We start from the raw sequence: 21,976 nt of genomic DNA on the forward strand, positions 1-21,976 counted from the left end.
AGCTGGTGACTGAGTTTGGTAAAGTGTGTGAAAGAAAAAAGCTGAGAGTAAATGTGAATAAGAGCAAGGTTATTAGGTACAGTAGGATTGAAGGACAAGTCAACTGGGAGGTAAGTTTGAATGGAGAAAAACTGGAGGAAGGGAAGTGTTTTAGCTATCTGGGAGTGGATTTGGCAGCGGATGGAACCATGGAAGCGGATGAGTCATAGGGTGGGGAGAGGGGGTGAAAGTTCTGGGGGCGTTGAAAAATGTGTTCAAGGCGAAAACATTATCTCGGAAAGCAAAAATGGGTATGTTTGAAGGAATAGTGGTTCCAACAATGTTATATGGTTGCGAGGCGTGGGCTATAGATAGGGTTGTGCGGAGGAGGGTGGATGTGTTGAAAATGAAATGTTTGAGGACAATATGTGGTGTGAGGTGGTTTGATCGGGTAAATAATGAAAGGGTAAATAATGAATGCGTCATGGTTAGGAACGCTAAACGTTACACTGCTGGTGTAATAATGGCACATGATGTACGGAGGTATGACTCTGGTCAAATTAGATTTCTTTACCTATCTAAATCATTAAATAACGTTCTCTTATATATTATTAATATCAAGGATGCCGAGATAATGCGGTTTACTGGATTGTTTTCATTTTACGTAAAATAAAATGAAATAAACTGTAACCATTTAGATACCTTGAAGTTACTTTGAGTACGTTGCAGGTCATGACAAAATTATTTACAACAAAATTATTTTACAAAATCTAACGTGATAAACTTATATTTCCTGCACCAGCAACCTAACCTGAAACTTTCAAGTTTTGTCCACCAGACACATACTGGTGAGTCATCCATCCCCTGGTGTCCGCCCGCACGCAAGGCGATTGCCACTCTTCACGTTACCCAAGGCTACATACCCCCACATAATTTATCATTACACTTTGATAATAATTAACATACAAATATTTCCCTAGAGTAAAAATACATTGCAAATATACTGCATCACACTGTGAGTCACTGTAAAATTTCTTTCTGTGAAGGTTGGCGTGTGAATCAGGAAATGACGTCACATGTAAACATTATCGGGTTCTGGCCGCGCTCGTGTGGCGCCCACAAACGTTAGAATGTCGTATTCAATCATCTAAGAATAGTAAAATGTAATTGATCATGATTTTACTCAAAGTGTATTGATAAACAATTACTTGCTGCAATCATAGAGAAAATAGAAAGAAATCGCTCTCGCAACGACATAGCACCTGACTCTGGGTTTCGTTGATGGTTGGCACACCAGGACCTCAAGACAAGTAGACCATCTCCAGCAAATATAAGTAAGGTAAGATATATCACTAGGATGAAACATATTACATCATATAGGTAACTTATGTATGTGAGTTTCGGAGAGGATCTACGACAAACCTCATGAGCTCGATGTAATGATAGGAGGTACATAGAAGCTTCGTTGATTTTATTAATTCAATTACATTACGAAGTCCTAAGATGGTTGAGATTTGTGATGATGATTACTCGTATTAGGAAACATAATCGGGGGTTATCTTCAGGAAAAGGTCTACACATTGGCAACTTCTGTTTCATTTGAAAGTTATAAACGAGTCTTATGACACGTACGTACATTCACATATCAAGTGCCTGAGGGGTGTTCTCATGGCAGGTTGACCCACACGTTAGTCAGTATCTCACACTGCATCATGAAAGAATTATGACACAATGTTACTTCTTCCAGGGCCTTAATGGCCCTGACTCGTGATAGGCCAGAAGCCCAACAAATGATACCAAGAAATCAAGGAAAATATGTGGGAAGGTGCCGTCTAAAGACAAGGGCCATACCAGGATAACGCCTAGTGATACTTAACAAGAAACATTGGAAATCCTGATTAACCTACAAATACTGAATGTCACGGATTATAGAGTAAAAACTGAGCAATCCTTTCCTTCACGCCTAGTTCTGAAAATATTCAGTTCCAGTTGTACAGAAGACACGCACACTATGCCTTGCCATTCATTCGCCACATGCTAGTAAGATACTCTATTGAAAGATGCAGACATTATAAAACTTTTCACAATTACATTACTGCTAGTTATCTTACCTAATTTATGTGCCGGGATCCTCTTCAAATACAACAACTTGTCTAAGGCTAAGAACAATGTCTCCCTCCATGCCAGATGTCCCGCGAATCAGGTAATGACGTCAGATATAAACATTGTGGGCAGCGTGATGCACGGTCGAGTAAAATCATATTTCCATTTCATATTTCTAAGAACAAAACTGAAGAAGGATGCTCAATACGTAAGGAAACATATCTCTAGATACAGTTGTTTATCTAAAGGAATTCCTGGATGACGTAATCCCGACATATTTCCGGCCAGATTGCTTAAAGTCACTACAGATATTGGAGGAAGCAGCTGCACTCCCTGAAATAAAAAAATCGTAAGCACTGTGATAAATATTATCATATTGTATATAATATCATCATATTTTATATTGAGTAATATTTCCTTTATTCCTTTAATTTCACGAACCATAATATTTTACTTGACTAGCGTCAATCTGGTGCTGTGTAGATGGTTATTAAATGAAAGGTTTTGTAGAGTGACCACGAAGAAATGGGCAATTACTCTTTGGTAAACACAGGAACGATTTTATTCTCAAAAACTTCAAGTGATCGAAATTGATGAAGGTTATCTGTTCTTAAGATGATAAATATGAATGGGTTCATCCGCCAGTACTGGCACAACCGCAGTGTAGTTAACTTCATCAGACACATAAGAAGCTTCTCTTCCACAGGGACACATCCAAGATTATCATTTTCTTAAAACTACAGAAATACTGTTTTTGAGGACCCTTCTTAGAAATCACTGTTTTACACCCTTTTTTTCCTTGCGAAAATCATGTAATCTTGTTTTGGTCATGATTCAATTCCCTTTTTTTTTTTTTTTTACCTTTGATCTTTTAACTAGGTATAAGATCGAAATTTTCATGGAGCATTTAAGGACAAGTACCTGTAAGGCCTCATCCCGCGTCATATTGTGCAAGCCGGTGAAAGTGTTGATGAATTTGGAGTGTCCTTACCGCATGGTGTGTTGACCTCGTCCATAAGTATTTGTTTTTGCTCCCGAGTGCTGGCTGCTTGAACACCCTACCACTAGTTAGACCACACAATACTCGGCAGGCTGTTGCGTCATATGATCATTGTGTGGCCGTTGGCAACTCAGGGATGGGCCGTTTTGATAACTGTTGCTTTCCCTACTCCTCGAAGCTTAGGAACTCTCTACCTCCCCATGTCTTTCCCAACACGGGTTTTCACATCCTCCAAAATTCATGAATACTAACCCTTGTCTCTTCTTTTTCCTCTCTCATTGACCTCTGTAATTCAGTTAAAGGCCCGGTCTTGATGTGAACTGTTGTCCATGACTGGAGCCTTGAAAAAATAGACTGGCAGGTCCATCTATGATGCAAACCCACCATAATGGCAGGTACTGTAACACCAGGTACTGTAACACATAGATACTGTAACACCAGGTACTGTACCACATAGGTACTGTAACACCAGGTACTGTACCACATAGATACTGTAACGCCAGGTACTGTACCACATAGGTACTGTAACACCAGGTACTGTACCACATAGATACTGTAACACCAGGTACTGTACCAAATAGGTACTGTAACACCAGGTACTGTACCACATAGGTATTGTAACACCAGGTACTGTAACACATAGGTTCTGTAACGAACTTGGTAGTGTACCAGAGCAGGTAAGGGCTTCATTAATGTCGACCTTGGTAGTGGAGAGCAACAGTCAGGTTGTGCCTCAGCTGAGGAGAGTCTGGCAAGATAGTATGTGGTGACGTATGAGGAGTCTGGCAAGATAGTATGTGGTGACGTATGAGGAAGGTTATCATCACGTTAGATAGTGAGAGGCTGTGTCACGGGCAGCCCGCCCTCTCCCTCCGGCAGCCAGTATCATGACACTGTGCCACAGGCTCAGGGCGTGGTACAGGATAGCCGCCCTAGACCACATATAACAACATAGTTTCTTGATATTCTGTTGGATGTGAGTTTTGGTATGTGGGGGCGGGGGGGTCGTTACCGATGCCCCGTGATCTTGTCTGCACGTTACCCAGTCACACGAGCCCCTGGTCCAGGGTCACACATGATGTGTTACCTCTCATAACTTGAAGGTCACACAGAAGGGTCATGCACACAGCTGGAGGAAGGTCACACAGTAGTGTCACACAGACAAAGGTGCATGAGAGGTCAGGTCATGTAGGTACACAGCTACTATACCAATGGCAGTCATGACCCAGCCTGCTCCCTGACCAGACCTGCTGACGCTGGCTCCCTGCTCCCTGACCAGACCTGCTTACGCTGGCTCCCTGCTCCCTGACCAGACCTGCTGACGCTGGCTCCCTGCTCCCTCACCAGACCTGATGACACTGGCTCCCTGCTCCCTCACCAGACCTACTGACGCTGGCTCCCTGCTCCCTGACCAGACCTGCTTACGCTGGCTCCCTGCTCCCTGACCAGACCTGCTGACGCTGGCTCCCTGCTCCCTCACCAGACCTACTTACACTGGCTCCCTGCTCCCTCACCAGACCTACTGGCGTTGACTCTTCCACTCAGCAACATCAGTACACATCCCTATAAAGTTTCTATATTTGTACAGTTTGTACTGGAAGTGTTCAATGTGTCCCGTATCCAAGGTTGTACAAATGTTCCCGTCGTGCGCCACACACACTACCTCACGTGACTAACCTGAGGCCAGACTGGTGGGAGGGAGGGGGAGGGGGAGGGGGTTATGGTCCTGGTTTTGTGTCTGGCAGGATAACCCCCCCTCCCTCCCTCCCTCCCTCCCTCTCTCAGGGTACTAGGGACCTGAATTCACGTGTGGTCAACCTTTCGTACTACCAAACCCCACACCCGACCAGACCCCTCACCCGACCAGACCCCTACACTAGACTAGACCCCTACACCAGACCAGACCCCACACCCGACCCTCAGTGAGTAAAGAATGTTAGTGTGAATGACAGATACGATCAGCATGTGTGTGCGTGCGTGTGTGTGTGTGTGTGTGTGTGTGTGTGTGTGTGTATGTGTGTGTGTGTGTGTGTGTGTGTGTGTGCGTGTGTGTGTGTGCGTGTGTGTGTACTCTGGAGGACATGCTGAGCGAGTGTCCCCCTTGCGACGCCACGTATGACCGAGTGAAACACTGACAGTAATATCCATAGAGTTTACTGAGGCATTTCCTGTAGAGGCACATGTGTGTGTGTGGCCAGTTAGCATGCGTGTCTGGCCTGGCCAGCAGGCTCTTCCTCCTCACCACATGACACACTGCTGCCTTGCTAACGCTGCACCAGTCATTATGTACCTTGCTAACGCTGCACCAGTCATTATGTACCTTGCTAACGCTGCACCAGTCATTATGTACCTTGCTAACGCTGCACCAGTCATTATGTACCTTGCTAACGCTGCACCAGTCATTATGTACCTTGCTAACGCTGCACCAGTCATTATGTACCTTGCTAACGCTGCACCAGTCATTATGTACCTATGGTATTACCTGTCTCTTATGTACGGGTGGGGGGGGAGGTGTGCAGTCATGGGGCCTCATCTGTTGAACTTTCTTCGCTGTCATACTTCTATCAATGTCTGCATCCTTCCCAGACTCACTATATCATAACACAGGTTGCTTCTATCTACACACGTGCTATATAAGTACCTCTCCACATGTTCTCTCACAAGTTACCTCCTCCATGGTATGGTATGTCCACTGGTTCTTCTGTTCCTGCATTTTTTGAAGAACTGTTCCCTGTGTACGACGTCAGCCTGATTTAGAATGGAAAGGTATAGATCAAGTCACCCCTCATTCCTCTCTCTTCTATGTTGGTCAAATTTAGAGCCTCTAACCTTTCCCTGTACATCCACTTTTACAATTCTGGAGCTGTCTTTATGGCCAAGACACTCCACGCCAGGACACTCCACGCCAGGACACTCCACGCCAGGACACTCCACGCCAGGACACTCCACGCCAGGACACCACGCCAGAACACCACGCCAGAACACCACGCCAGGACACTCCACGCCAGAACACCACACCAGAACACCACGCCAGGACACTCCACGCCAGGACACTCCACGCCAGGACACTCCACGCCAGGACACCACGCCAGAACACCACGCCAGAACACCACGCCAGCACACTCCACGCCAGAACACCACGCCAGAACACCACGCCAGGACACCACTCTTTGACACCACGCCAGGACATCACGCCAGGACGCTCAACGCCAGGACACCGTGCCAGGACGTCACGCCAGGACAAATGTTGTTGTTACATGTTGACGGGCAGCAGGTGGCGGGCTTGTGTTTACGTATAGTGTCATTAATTGACAGTCACTTGCCACCACCAGATGGCAGGTAGTTGTGATCACTGAGTTATAATTGCATCAGTAGAAGTAATACATATATATATATATATATATATATATATATATATATATATATAGAGAGAGAGAGAGAGAGAGAGAGAGAGAGAGAGAGAGAGAGAGAGAGAGAGAGGACGGAAAGAGAACCAAGGGTTGCTACTGAGCAGGGCAAGTGGGGTCAAGACTTAAGGTCAGACTGGGAGAGATGATGAGACACATTGCTAGAGGTTCACTGCCACAAGTATGAAGAGTAAGAGCCGCCCCAGATGTCAGATGTGTACAAGGACGAACCAATCGTTTCTACAACACAGTTACTTGTGTAGTATGAGGTCGCTAAGGTAGAGACTACGTTGATACCATGTATGTATGTTTACTGTGCTGAGGGGGGACTTACAGAGCCATCAGCAGAGATGGGAAACTTGTGAAAGGTTCCATAAAGTTGTGAGAGGTTCCAGAAAGTTGTATGAGTTCCAGAAAGTTGTGAGAGGTTCCAGGAAGGTAGTAGTAAGAAAGTGAGATGTACAGGAGTTAAGTTTGCCCCTCTTGGTCATCGTGGTCAATTCTGAGTTTATAGAGGTAGTTAGGGGGAGGCGAGGCGTACATTCACCAAGAGAAAATGGAGCCAATTTAGAACTGGAGGAATGCGTATTGAGCCACCATAATAGGAATGCAGGAATGCGTATTGAACCACCATAATAGGAATGCAGGAATGCGTGTTGAACCACCATAATAGGAATGCAGGAATGCGTATTGAGCCACGGTGCGCATGCGGTTATCTGTTTAGGAGAATAAATGGTTCATGATAGTAGGGAAGAGTGTCGGTGACAGGACCTAACCCTGAAGAACAACGATGTTCCTTAGTAACGATCAAGTTGATGGTTTGGGTGGGGGTGTGGGGGGTCGGGAGCAGGACACATACAGAGGTCAAGGTAAGTCGTCCACATGTGAGGCCTAGCTGAGCATGATAGTAGGGTGTGCAGTATGTGTGTCACTCAGCTGAGCATGATAGTAGGGTGTGCAGTATGTGTATCACTCAGCTGAGCATGATAGTAGGGTGTGCAGTATGTGTGTCACTCAGCCGAGCATGATAGTAGGGTGTGCAGTATGTGTGTCACTCAGCTGAGCATGATAGTAGGGTGTGCAGTATGTGTGTCACTCAGCTGAGCATGATAGTAGGGTGTGCAGTATGTGTGTCACTCAGTGTTCACCATTAAGTAAATCATCGTATGTTTCAGCCACAACATTACAACAGTTCATCCAGTGTGTAAACATCTGATGTGTTCAATTCATCACAACTAAATTTATGACGTAAAACCCCTGGAATTTGCTCAGTAACACTCCTCTGTACTATGTAGATATACACCTCAGTTATGTGGTCGTCCAAAGCGTAGAAGCATCCAGCCCCACCATCGTAATCGCTGTGATCATTAATTAACTACTTACTATAATCACTTACCCCTCCTCCTACCCCCAAGTTCTGCTATATCTCAAATGTATATTTTCAGCCGAATGTCTGCCTGAATTTCAATAAACCGTTTATTTTTGTGTTATATATATATATATATATATATATATATATATATATATATATATATATATATATATATATATATATATATATATTATTTATTTATTTTGCTTTGTCGCTGTCCTCCCGCGTTTGCGAGGTAGCGCAAGGAAACAGACGAAAGAAATGGCCCAACCCACCCCCATACACAATGTATACACACACACACGTCCACACACGCAAATATACATACCTATACATCTCAATGTACACACATATATATACATACACAGACACATACATATATACCCATGCACACAATTCACACTGTCTGCCCCCATTCACTCCCATCGCCACCTCGCCATGGAATACCATCCCCCTCCCCCCTCATGTGTACGAGGTAGCACTAGGAAAAGACAACAAAGGCCCCATTCGTTCACACTCAGTCTCTAGCTGCCACGCAATAATGCCCGAAACCACAGCTCCCTTTCCACATCCAGGCCCCACACAACTTTCCATGGTTTACCCCAGACGCTTCACATGCCCTGATTCAATCCACTGACAGCACGTCAACCCCGGTATACCACATCGATCCAATTCACTCTATTCCTTGCCCTCCTTTCACCCTCCTGCATGTTCAGGCCCCGATCACACAAAATCTTTTTCACTCCATCTTTCCACCTCCAATTTGGTCTCCCACTTCTCCTCGTTCCCTCCACCTCCGACACATATATCCTCTTGGTCAATCTTTCCTCACTCATTCTCTCCATGTGCCCAAACCATTTCAAAACACCCTCTTCTGCTCTCTCAACCACGCTCTTTTTATTTCCACACATCTCTCTTACCCTTACATTACTTACTCAATCAAACCACCTCACACCACACATTGTCCTCAAACATCTCATTTCCAGCACATCCACCCTCCTGCGCACAACTCTATCCATAGCCCACGCCTCGCAACCATACAACATTGTTTTCACCACTATTCCTTCAAACATACCCATTTTTGCTTTCCGAGATAATGTTCTCGACTTCCACACATTCTTCAAGGCTCCCAGGATTTACGCCCCCTTCCCCACCCTATGATTCACTTCCGCTTCCATGGTTACATCCGCTGCCAGATCCACTCCCAGATATCTAAAACACTTTACTTCCTCCAGTTTTTCTCCATTCAAACTAACCTCCCAATTGACTTGACCCTCAACCCTACTGTACCTAATAACCTTGCTCTTATTCACATTTACTCTTAACTTTCTTCTTTCACACACTTTACCAAACTCAGTCACCAGCTTCTGCTGTTTCTCACATGAATCAGCCACCAGCGCTGTATCATCAGCGAACAACAACTGACTCACTTCCCAAGCTCTCTCATCCACAACAGACTTCATACTTGCCCCTCTTTCAAAACTCGTGCATTCACCTCCCTAACAACCCCATCCATAAACAAATTAAACAACCATGGAGACATCACACACCCCTGCCGCAAACCTACATTCACTGAGAACCAATCACTTTCCTCTCTTCCTACACGTACACATGCCTTACATCCTCGATGAAAACTTTTCACTGCTTCTAACAACTTGCCTCCCACACCATATATTCTTAATACCTTCCACAGAGCATCTCTATCAACTCTATCATATGCCTTCTCCACATCCATAAATGCTACATACAAATCCATTTGCTTTTCTAAGTATTTCTCACATACATTCTTCAAAGCAAACACCTGATCCACACATCCTCTACCACTTTTGAAACCACACTGCTCTTCCCCAATCTGATGCTCTGTACATGCCTTCACCCTCTCAATCGATACCCTCCCATATAATTTACCAGGAATACTCAACAAACTTATACCTCTGTAATTTGAGCACTCACTCTTATCCCCTTTGCCTTTGTACAATGGCACTATGCACGCATTCCGCCAATCCTCAGGCACCTCACCATGAGTCATACATACATTAAATAACCTTACCAACCAGTCAACAATACAGTCACCCCCTTTTTTAATAAATTCCACTGCAATACCATCCAAACCTGCTGCCTTGCCGGCTTTCATCTTCCGCAAAGCTTTTACTACCTCTTCTCTGTTTACCAAATCATTCTCCCTAACCCTCTCACTCTGCACACCACCTCGACCAAAACACCCTATATCTGCCACTCTATCATCAAACACATTCAACTAACCTTCAAAATACTCACTCCATCTCCTTCTCACATCACCACTACTTGTTATCACCTACGTTATCACTTACGTATGTAAGTAGGAGAGATGGCCAGAGAGCGTTATTGGATTACGTGTTAATTGATAGGCGCGCGAAAGAGAGACTTTTGGATGTTAATGTGCTGAGAGGTGCAACTGGAGGGGTGTCTGATCATTATCTTGTGGAGACGAAGGTGAAGATTTGTAGAGGTTTTCAGAAAAGAAGAGAGAATGTTGGGGTGAAGAGAATAGTGAGAGTAAGTGACCTTGGGAAGGAGACTTGTGTGAGGAAGTACCAGGAGAGATTGAGTACAGAATGGAAAAGGGTGAGAACAAAGGAGGTAAGGGGAGTGGGGGAGGAATGGGATGTATTTAGGGAAACAGTGATGGCTTGCTCAAAAGATGCTTGTGGCATGAGAAGCGTGGGAGGTGGGCAGATTAGACAGGGTAGTGAGTGGTGGGATGAAGAAGTAAGATTATTAGTGAAAGAGAAGAGAGAGGCATTTGGACGATTTTTGCAGGGAAATAATGCAAATGAGTGGGAGATGTATAAAAGAAAGAGGCAGGAGGTCAAGAGAAAGGTGCAAAAGGTGAAAAAGAGGGCAAATGAGAGTTGGGGTGAGAGAGTATCATTAAATTTCAGGGAGAATAAAAAGATGTTTTGGAAGGAGGTAAATAAAGTGCGTAAGACAGGGGAACAAATGGGAACTTCAGTGAAGGGGACTAATGGGGAGGTGATAACAAGTAGTGGTGATGTGAGAAGGAGATGGAGTGAGTATTTTGAAGGTTTCTTGAATGTGTTTGATGATAGAGTGGCAGATATAGGATGTTTTGGTCGAGGTGGTGTGCAAAGTGAGAGGGTTAGGGAAAATGATTTGGTAAACAGAGAAGAGGTAGTAAAAGCTTTGCGGAAGATGGAAGCTGGCAAGGCAGCAGGTTTGGATGGTATTGCAGTGGAATTTATTAAAAAAAGGGGGTGACTGTATTGTTGACTGGTTGGTAAGGTTAATTGATGTATGTATGATTCATGGTGAGGTGCCTGAGGATTGGCGGAATGCTTGCATAGTGCCATTGTACAAAGGCAAAGGGGACAAAGGTGAGTGTTCAAATTACAGAGGTATAAGTTTGTTGAGTATTCCTGGGAAATTATATGGGAGGGTATTGATTGAGAGGGTGAGGGCATGTACAGAGCATCAGATTAAGAAAGAGCAGTGTGGTTTCAGAAGTGGTAGAGGATGTGTGGATCAGGTGTTTGCTTTGAAGAATGTATGAGAAATACTTAGAAAAACAAATGGTTTTGTATGTAGCATTTATGGATCTGAAGAAGGCATATGATAGAGTTGATAGAGATGCTCTGTGGAAGGTATTAAGAATATATGGTGTGGGAGGCAAGTTGTTAGAAGCAGTGAAAAGTAAGGCATGTAAGGCATGTGTACGTGTAGGAAGAGGGGAAAGCGATTGGTTCTCAGTGAATGTAGGTTTACGGCAGGGGTGCGTGATGTCTCCATGGTTGTGTAATTTGTTTATGGATGGGGTTGTTAGGGAGGTGAATGCAAGAGTTTTGGAAAGAGGGGCAAGTATGCACTCTGTTATGGATGAGAGAGCTTGGGAAGTGAGTCAGTTGTTGTTCGTTGATGATACAGCGCTGGTGGCTGATTCATGTGAGAAACTGCAGAAGTTGGTGACTGAGTTTGGTAAAGTGTGCGAAAGAAGAAAGTTGAGAGTAAATGTGAATAAGAGCAAGGTTATTAGGTACAGTAGGGTTGAGGGTCAAGTCAATTGGGAGTTAAGTTTGAATGGAGAAAAACTGGAGGAAGTAAAGTGTTTTAGATTTCTGGGAGTGGATTTGGCAGAGGATGGAACAATGGAAGCGGAAGTGAATCATAGGGTGGGGGAGGGGGCGAAAATTCTGGGAGCCTTGAAGAATGTGTGGAAGTCGAGAACATTATCTCGGAAAGCAAAAATGGGTATGTTTGAAGGAATAGTGGTTCCAACAATGTTGTATGGTTGCGAGGCGTAGGCTATAAATAGAGTTGTGCGGAGGAGGGTGGATGTACTGGAAATGAGATGTTTGAGGACAATATGTGGTGTGAGGTGGTTTGATCGAGTAAGTAATAATAGGGTAAGAGAGATGTGTGGTAATAAAAAGAGTGTGATTAAGAGAACAGAAGAGGGTGTTTTGAAATGGTTTGGTCACATGGAGAGAATGAGTGAGGAAAGATTGACAAAGAGGATATATGTGTCAGAGGTGGAGGGAACGAGGAGAAGTGGGAGACCAAATTGGAGGTGGAAAGATGGAGTGAAAAAGATTTTGAGTCCGTTTCCTTGCGCAACTCGCTAACGCGGGAGACAGCGACAGAGTATAAGTGATATATATATATATATATATATATATATATATATATATATATATATATATATATATATATATATATATATATATTTATATATATATATATATATATATATATATATATATTTATATATATATATATATATATATATATATATATATATATATATATATATATATATATATTAACTGTCAGGTGTAAAGCACCGAAGCCATAGCTTACTGTCTACATCCAGGCCCCACAGACGTTCCCATGGTTTACCCCGGACGCTTCACATGCTCTGATCCAATCCATTGATAGCACGTCGACCCTAGTAGGCTACATCGTTCCATTTCACCCTATCCCGTGCACGCCTTTCACCCCTCTGCACGTTTAGGATCCGATTGTTCAAAATCTCTTTCACTCCATCCTTCCATCGCCAATTTGGTCTCCTGCTTCTCCCTGTTCCCTCCACCTCTGACACATATATCCTCTTTGTCAAACTTTACTCACTCATTCTCTCCTTTTGTCCAAACCATTTCAACACACCCTCTTCTGCTCTTTCAACCACACTCTATTTAAAACTATAAATCTCTCTTACTCTGCCATTACTTACTCAACCAAACCACCTCACACCACATATTGTCCTCAAACATTTCATTTCCAACACATACACCCTCCTCTGCAAAGCCTTATCTATAGCCCACGCCTCACATCCATATGATATTGTTGGGACTACTGTTCCTTCAAACATTCCCATTTTTGCCCTCCCAGATAACGTTCTCTCTTTCCACACATTCTCCACCGCTCACAGTACCTGGGTAGTGAACACGGTGTATGGACCAGTACCTGGGTAATGAACACGGTGTATGGACCAGTACCTGGGTAGTGAACACGGTGTGTGGACCAATACCTGGGTAGTGAACATGGTGTATGGACCAGTACCTGGGCAGTGAACACGGTGTATGGACCACTACCTGGATAGTGAGCATTATGTATGGTCCAGTACCTGGGTACTGAACATTGTGTATAGTCCAGTACCTGGGTAGTGAGCGTTATGTATGGTCCATTACCTGGGTTGTGAGCATTGTGTATGGTCAAGTACCTTGATAGTGAGCATTATGTACGGTCCAGTACCCGGGTAGTGGGCATTATGTATGGTCCAGTACCTGGGTAGTGAGCATTATGTATGGTCTAGTATCTGGGTTGTGAGCATTATGTATGGTCAAGTACGTGGGTAGTAAGCATTATGTATGGGCCAGTACCTGGGTAGTGAGCGTTATGTATGGTCCAGTACCTAGATTGTGAGCATTATGTATGGTCCAGTACCTGGGTTGTGAGCATTGTGCATGGTCCAGTACCTTGATAGTGAGCATTATGTATGGTCCAGTACCCGGGATGTGAGCATTGTGTATGGCTCAGTACCTGGGTTATGAGCATTGTTTATAGCCCAGTACCTGGGCTGTGAGCATTGTGTATGGTCCAATACCTGGGTTGTGAGCATTGTGTATGGTCCAGTGCCTGGATAGTGAGCATTATGTATGGCCCAGTACCTGGATTGTGAGCATTATGTATGGTCCAGTACCTGGGCAGTGAGCATTATGTATGGTCCAGTGCCTGGGTTGTGAGCATTTTGTATGTTCCAGTGCCTGGTTTGTGAGCATTGTGTATGGCCCAGTACATGGGTTGTGAGCATTATGTATGGTCCAGTGCCTGGGTAGTTAGCATTATGTATGGTCCAGTACCTGGGTTGTGAGCATTGTGTATGGTCCAGTACCTGGACTGTGATCATTATGTATGGTCCAGTAACTGGGTTGTGAGCATTGTGTATAGTCCATTACCTGGGTTGTGAGGACTGTGTATGGTTCAGTACCTGGGTAGAGAATACAATGTATACTGGATTACATACGCTGGCTGCCTCCTCACCCGGTCAGCGTTCCCATGTGCTTGTAAAAAATGCACCGTGTAGGCAGGTAGGTATGCTGAAAACATTATACACATATATGTGTATGTGATGTTACTACTACGAGAGATTACCAGAAATGATCAGGTACTAAAACATTTCACATTCATCATGTTCTCTCTACCACTGTGCTGAATTGATTCATGCACACTAACATGGCCATGGGAGGTCATTATTAGACCTATATCCATGTTAGACATAAGTGTATTATTGTTAATTTACTGTTATATGTTGCAATGTTTTAAGTTGACCAAGCAGCACATTGTCGCTTATAAGCAAACCTTTAGGACCGTAGACATGGTGTGTTATATGATCAAACTAATGTGTACTGCCTGCCACAGTCAACACTGCACTGTTATCAGAGATAAAGATCAGAAGTTTGTGTGCTGTAAGTTCGCACCTGAGGACTTATGAAAATAAGAACTGGTGCTGCAGAATCGGGACTGTTCTCCATCGCAGAAAGACCAGAAGCCGTCAAATATCCCAAAGGCTATTTTGCAGCATATTTGAGGCTTACTGTCAATTCAGGGCCGTTGACGATGCCATATTCAACCGTAGTCATTCAATATTTTCTTTTTGCTAGTTACGGGTTACTTCGTAACGTCTCAAGACGTTTGAAATATACAAAAAAAGGTATACGGAGTTCCAGATACATTGTAAGATAAGATTTTATAAGCGGAATTACCATAAAATGTTACGAAATCTCACCCGCAGAATGTGCAAGGAGTATTTGGCAACAATTCGATCGTCAGTGTTGCCAAAGGCAACGTTATTAAAGCTATGTCGTAAGAGCACGACCTTCGGAGCGTAAATATCCTCTTGTAGTACAAAATGTCAACCTCCCTACCCACCCATACTGTAGTTCCACTTTAGTATGTTCCTGTTATACGTCTAACAAAAGACTGAAATATGTTATATGCCAAAGAAATATAAGAAATTTCTCAGAGTAAAGTGGGGAAAGTGTGGGTTGGCAGGGTTGTGTGGATCAGTCCCATCTGTTGTGTTGACAACCGATGCGGCCGCCACACACCTGACCAACCCCGCCACTCAACACCACAAGAATTCCTCAGTCATGCTTGTCTGCTCCCTCTCCCCCACAACACATCCTACCCTTGAGAAGGGTTTGTCCAATTTTTCTTGTGTCTGAGGAAAATAACGTGTCTACCTACATATAAGTAACGGGAACTCGGGGTATTATGTATCCATAGCTTTCCTACGTTTTGAGGAGGGGGATTTTTTCTCTCGTACCCATCACTTCGTATGTTAGTCATCTGTTGGAAGCACTGTGGTTTTCATCCTTAAAGATTATATGCTGCTTTAGTGACCCATTTAAACTCAAGAGTTGTGTTTCGATATTTCATTTTTTTGTTAGAGGCGATGTTTACATACTTATCATCTTGCATCTGATGTAAATGTGTACTTAGCTTTAACCATTGTTCGCTTTTGTTGAGCCGAAGGTTTGCTCTTGCTCCACTTTTAGTTTTAAATTTTGTTTATATAGCAGAAGAAAGTAACGGCAGATAGTTTTCAAATTTTTTTTTCATGTAATTTACCCTTGGTAGCATTTTTTATGTTTAGCTTGCGAGCCATGAGCATCCCATGCGTGAGGGGAAGACACGGTATAATATTGCTTTGCATTTCGTTTGTATGCCAACAAAGATGTGATATATAGAACTAAACCTGTATGTCTCTCATTTTCTGTTAGGTGTACTTTAAAGGAAATTTCTTTTTAGTAAACTAATAATAATACATTATATGATGAAAGACTAACATTTATGAAAGAATGATATGAATTGGTATTTTTCTATTCATTTCTGTAAAATTAGAGTGTAAAATTATCAGGTTATATTGCTAAAAGGGACTTGAAATCTGTATTGAAGGAAATTAAAACATCATTTTTCTTGAAATTTGTTGAATTACACGTTTTGTGTTTGATAGATGTCTTTATTCTGCACAGGTATGTACAATATACATCATGATGTTAAGTGCATTAAGAAAGTTGTCCAGTTTATATATGGAGTGAAAAAGATTTTGAGTGATCGAGGCCTGAACATGCAGGAGGGTGAAAGGCGTGCAAGGGATAGAGTGAATTGGAACGATGTGGTATACCGGGGTCGATGTGCTGTCAATGGATCGAACCAGGGCGTGTGAAGCGTCTGGGGTAAACCATGGAAAGTTTTGTGGGGCCTTGATGTGGAAAGGGAGATATGGTTTCGGTGCATTACACTCAGTCTCTAGATGTCATGTATAATGCACCGAAACCACAGCTCCCTTTCCACATCCAGGCCCCACAAAACTTTCCATGGTTTACCTCAGACGCTTCACATGCCCTGGTTCAATCCATTGACAGCACGTCGACCCCGGTATACCACATCGTTCCAATTCACTCTTATTCCTTGCACGCCTTTCACCCTCCTGCATTTTCAGGCCCTGATCACTCAAAATCTTTTTCACTCCATCTTTCCACCTCCAATTTGGTCTCCCACTTCTCGTTCCCTCCACCTCTGACACATATATCCTCTTTGTCAATTTTTCCTCACTCATTCTCTCTATGTGACCAAACCATTTCAAAACACCCTCTTCTGCTCTCTCAACCACACTCTTTTTACCACCACACATCTCTCTTACCCTTTCATTACTTAGTCGATCAAATCACCTCACACCACATATTGTCCTCAAACATCTCATTTCCAGCACATCCACCCTCCTCCGCACAACTCTATGTATAGCCCACGCCTCGCAACCATATAACAGTGTTAGAACCACTATTCCTTCCAACATACCCATTTTTCCATTCCTAGATAACGTTCTCGACTTCCACACATTTTTCAACGCTCTCAGAACTTTTGCCCCTTCCCCCACCCTATGATTCACTTCCGCTTCCATTGTTCCATCCGCTGCCAAATCCACTCCCAGATATCTAAAACACTTTACTTCCTCCAGTTTTTTTCCATTTAAACTTACCTCCCAGTTGACTTGTCCCTCAACCCTACTGTACCTAATAACCTTGCTCTTATTCACATTTACTCTCAGCTTTCTTCTTTCACACACTTTACCAAACTCAGCCACCAGCTTCTGCAGTTTCTTACATGAATCAGCCACCAGCGCTGTGTCATCAGCGAACAACAACTGACTCACTTCCCAAGCTCTCTCATCCACAACAGACTGCATACTTGCCCCTCTTTCCAAAATTCTAGCATTCACCTCCCTAACAACCCCATCCATAAACAAATTAAACAACCATGTAGACATCACGCACCCCTGCCACAAACCAACATTCACTGAGAACCAATTGCTTTCCTCTCTTCCTACACATACACATGCCTTACATCCTCAATAAAAACTTTTCGCTGCTTCTAACAACTTGCCTCCCACACCATATACTCTTAATACCTTCCACAGAGCATCTCTATTAACTCTATCATATGCCTTTTCCAGATCCATAAATGCTACATACAAATTCATTTGCTTTTCTAAGTATTTCTCACATACATTCTTCAAAGCAAACACGTGATCCACACATGCCTTCACCCTCTCATTCAATACCCTCCCATATGATTTCCCAGGAATACTCAACAAACTTATATCTTTATAATTTGAGCATTCACTTTGATCCCCTTTGCCTTTGCACAATGGCACTTAGTAGGCATTCCGCCAATCCTCAGGCACCTCACCATGAGTCATACGTACATTAAATAACCTTCCCAACCAGTCAACAATACAGTCACACCCTTTTTTAATGAATTCCACTACAATATCATCCAAACCCGCTGCCTTGCCGGCTTTCATCTTCCGCAAAGCTTTTACTACCTCTCCTCTGTTTACCAAATCATTCTCCCCAACCCTCGACCAAAACACCCTATATCTGCCACTCTGTCATCAAACACATTCAACAAACCTTCAAAATACTCACTCCATCTCCTCACATCACCACTACTTGTTATCACCTCCCCATTAGCCCCCTTCACTGATGTTCCCATTTGTTCCCTTGTCTTACACACTTTATATACCTCCTTCCAAAACTTCTTTTATTCTCCCTGAAATTTAATGATACTCTCTCCCCAACTCTCATTTGCCCTCTTTTTTTACCTCTTGCACCTTTCTCTTGACCTCCTGCCTCTTTCTTTTATACTTCTCCCAGTCATTTGCATTATTTCCCTGCAAAAATCGCCCAAAGGCCCCTCTCTTCTCTTTCACCGATAATCTTACTTCTTCATCCCACCACTCACTACCCTTTCTAATCTGCCCACCTCCCACGCTTCTCATGCCACAAGCATCTTTTGCGCAAGCCATCGCTGCTTCCCTGAATACATCCCACCCCTCCCCCACTCCCCTTACGTCCTTTGTTCTCACCTTTTTCCATTCTGTACTCAGTCTCTCCTGGTACTTCCTCACACAAGTCTCCTTCCCAAGCTCACTTACTCTCACCTCTCTCTTCACCCCAACTTTCTCTCTTCTTTTCTGAAACCCTCTACAAATCTTCACCTTCGCCTCCACAAGATAATGATCAGACATCCCTCCAGTTGCACCTCTCAGCACATTAACATCCAAAAGTCTCTCTTTCGCGCGCCTATCAATTAACACGTAATCCAATAACGCTCGCTGGCCATCTCTCCAACTTACATACGTATACTTATGTATATCTCTCTTTTTAAACCAGGTATTCCCAATCACCAGTCCTTTTTCAGCACATAAATCTACAGGCTCTTCACCATTTCCATTTACAACACTGAACACCCCATGTATACCAATTATTCCCTCAACTGCCACATTACTCACCTTTGCATTCAAATCACCCATCACTATAACCCGGTCTCGTGCATCCAAACTACTAACACACTCACTCAGCTGCTCCCAAAACACTTGCCTCACATGATCTTTCTTCTCATGCCCAGGTGCATAGGCACCAATAATCACCCATCTCTCTCCATCCACTTTCAGTTTTACCCATATCAATCTAGGGTTTACTTTCTTACACTCTGTCACATACTCCCACCACTCCCGTTTCAGGAGTAGTGCTACTGCTTCCCTTGCTCTTTTCCTCTCACCAACCCCTGACTTTACTCCCAAGACATTCCCAAACCTTTCTTCCCCTTTACCCTTGAGCTTCCTTTCACTCAGAGCCAAAACATCCAGGTTCCTTTCCTCAAACATACTACCTATCTCTCCATTTTTCTCATCTTGGTTATATCCACACACATTTAGACACCCCAGTTTGAGCCTTCGTGGAGGATGAGCACTCCCCGCGTGACTCCTTCTTCTGTTTCCCCTTTTGGAAAGTTGAAATACAAGGAGGGGAGGGTTTCTAGCCCCCAGCTCCCGTCCCCTTTAGTCGCCTCCTACGACACGTGAGGAATGCGTGGGAAGTATTCTTTCTCCCCTATCCCCAGGGATAGAGGGGAGTGGAGGGCAATGGAGTCAGGAGAGAAGATGGGTCCGTTGGTGAGGGTGGGAGAGGGAGGGCTGCTGGAATTAAGCGTAATCTAAGGTGAGGAGGATTGCTGGTGAGAGGTGAGAGGATGTTAAGTCCTATCGTTAACTGCTGGTTACGTCGAGAGAGAGAGAGAGAGAGAGAGAGAGAGAGAGAGAGAGAGAGAGAGAGAGAGAGAGAGAGAGGGGGGGGGGGGGGGAGAAGTGGCGTGGGGTCGCCATGTGCGCCGTGGTCGACGGTAGCCGACACCACCCACAGTCAGGCACATTTCCTTATTACTCCACTAAGTTGTAGTGTTTGTGGCCATAGTAATAATGATGAAAGTTGCTACATTCTTGGTGTATGACCAGCGACGCTTGGGGCCCAGAACCTACCACGCATCCCCCCCCCCCTCCCCTCCCAGCTAAACATGCCTACCCCGTGCGATTTCATACCAACAAATACAATGTCAATTACAGACACAAATCATGTTTTCCATGCTACTGATGGCAAAATATCATTCGAAAATTACTGTCAGAAAAAAAATGATTTATTACGTCAGCCATTTATTAGTTTCCTCTCTCTCTCTCTCTCTCTCTCTCTCTCTCTCTCTCTCTATATATATATATATATATATATATATATATATATATATATATATATATATATATATATATATATATATTTTTTTTTTTTTTTCCTTTCTTTTTTCATTTATCTATTATACTTTGTTCTTGTCTCCCGCGTTAGCGAAGTAGCGCAAGGAAACAAACCAAAAAATGTCCCAACCCGCCCACATACACATGTATACACATGCCCGTCCACACACGCACAAATACATACCTGTACATTTCACCGTATATATGTATATATATATATATATATATATATATATATATATATATATATATATATATATATATATATATATATATATACATAGACAGACATATACATATATACACATTTACATAATTCATACTGCCTGCCCTTATTCATTCCCGTCACCACCCTGCCACACATGAAATGACAACCTCCTCCCCCTGCATGTGCGCAAGGTAGCGCTAGGAAAAGACAACAAAGGCCACAGTCGTTCACACTCAGTCTCTAGCTGTCATGTATAATGCACCGAAACCACAGCTCCCTTTTCACATCTAGGCCCCACAAAACTTTCCAGGGTTTACCCCAGACGCTTCACATGCCCTGGTTCAGTCCATTGACAGCACGTCGACCCCGGTATACCACATCGTTCCAATTCACTCTATTCCTTTCACCCTCCTGTATGTTCAGGCCCCGATCGCTCAATATCTTTTTCACTTCATCCTTCCACCTCCAATTTGATCTCCCACTTCTCGTTCCCTCCACCTCTGACACATATATCCTCTTTGTCAATCTTTCCTCACTCATTCTCTCCATGTGACCAAACCTTTTCAATACGCCCTCTTCTGATCTCTCAACCACGCTCTTTTTATTACCACACATCTCTTACCCTTTTATTACTTACTAGATCAAACCACCTCACTCCACATATTGTCCTCAAGCATTCCATTTTCAACACATCCACCCTCCGCACAACCCTATCTATAGCCCACGCTTCGCAACCATATTGCATTGTTGGAACCACTATTCCTTCAAACATACCCATTTTTACTCTCCGAAATAACGTTCTCGCTTCCACACATTTTTCAACGCTCCCAGAACCTTTGCCCCTTCCCCCACCCTGTGACTCACTTCCACTTTTATGGTTCCATCTGCTGCTAAATCCACTCCCAGATATCTATAACAGTTTTTCTCCATTCAAATTTACATCCCAATTAACTTGTCGCTCAACCCCCTACTGAACTTTTTACTCTCGCTTTCTTCTTCAACGTACTTTACCAAACTCAGTCACCAACTTCTGCAGTTTCTCACATGAATCAGCCACCAGCGTTGTATCATCAGCGAACAATTGACTCACTTCCCAAACCCTCTCATCCACAATAGACTGCATACTTGCCCCTCTCTCCAAAACTCTTGCATTCACCTCCCTAACAACTCCATCCATAAACAAATTTAACAGCCATGGAGACATCACGCACCCCTGCAGCAAACCGACGTTCACTGGGAACCAATCACTTTCTTCTCTTCCTTT

General features: G+C 43.6%; 1 long non-coding RNA gene across 1 annotated transcript in view; it reads left to right on the plus strand.

Annotated features, from left to right (window-relative positions):
- The first annotated feature begins 1,183 nt into the window (after nucleotides 1-1,183).
- The window catches only part of LOC139759731 (uncharacterized), a 40,577-nt gene continuing 19,784 nt past the window's right edge, over nucleotides 1,184-21,976 (plus strand). The window contains exon 1 of the long non-coding RNA XR_011715134.1: nucleotides 1,184-1,318. This is a non-coding gene — a long non-coding RNA (uncharacterized lncRNA). The remainder of the gene's footprint in view (nucleotides 1,319-21,976) is intronic.

This window comes from Panulirus ornatus, chromosome 34 (genome assembly GCF_036320965.1).
Source record: "Panulirus ornatus isolate Po-2019 chromosome 34, ASM3632096v1, whole genome shotgun sequence".
NCBI lineage: Eukaryota > Metazoa > Arthropoda > Malacostraca > Decapoda > Palinuridae > Panulirus > Panulirus ornatus.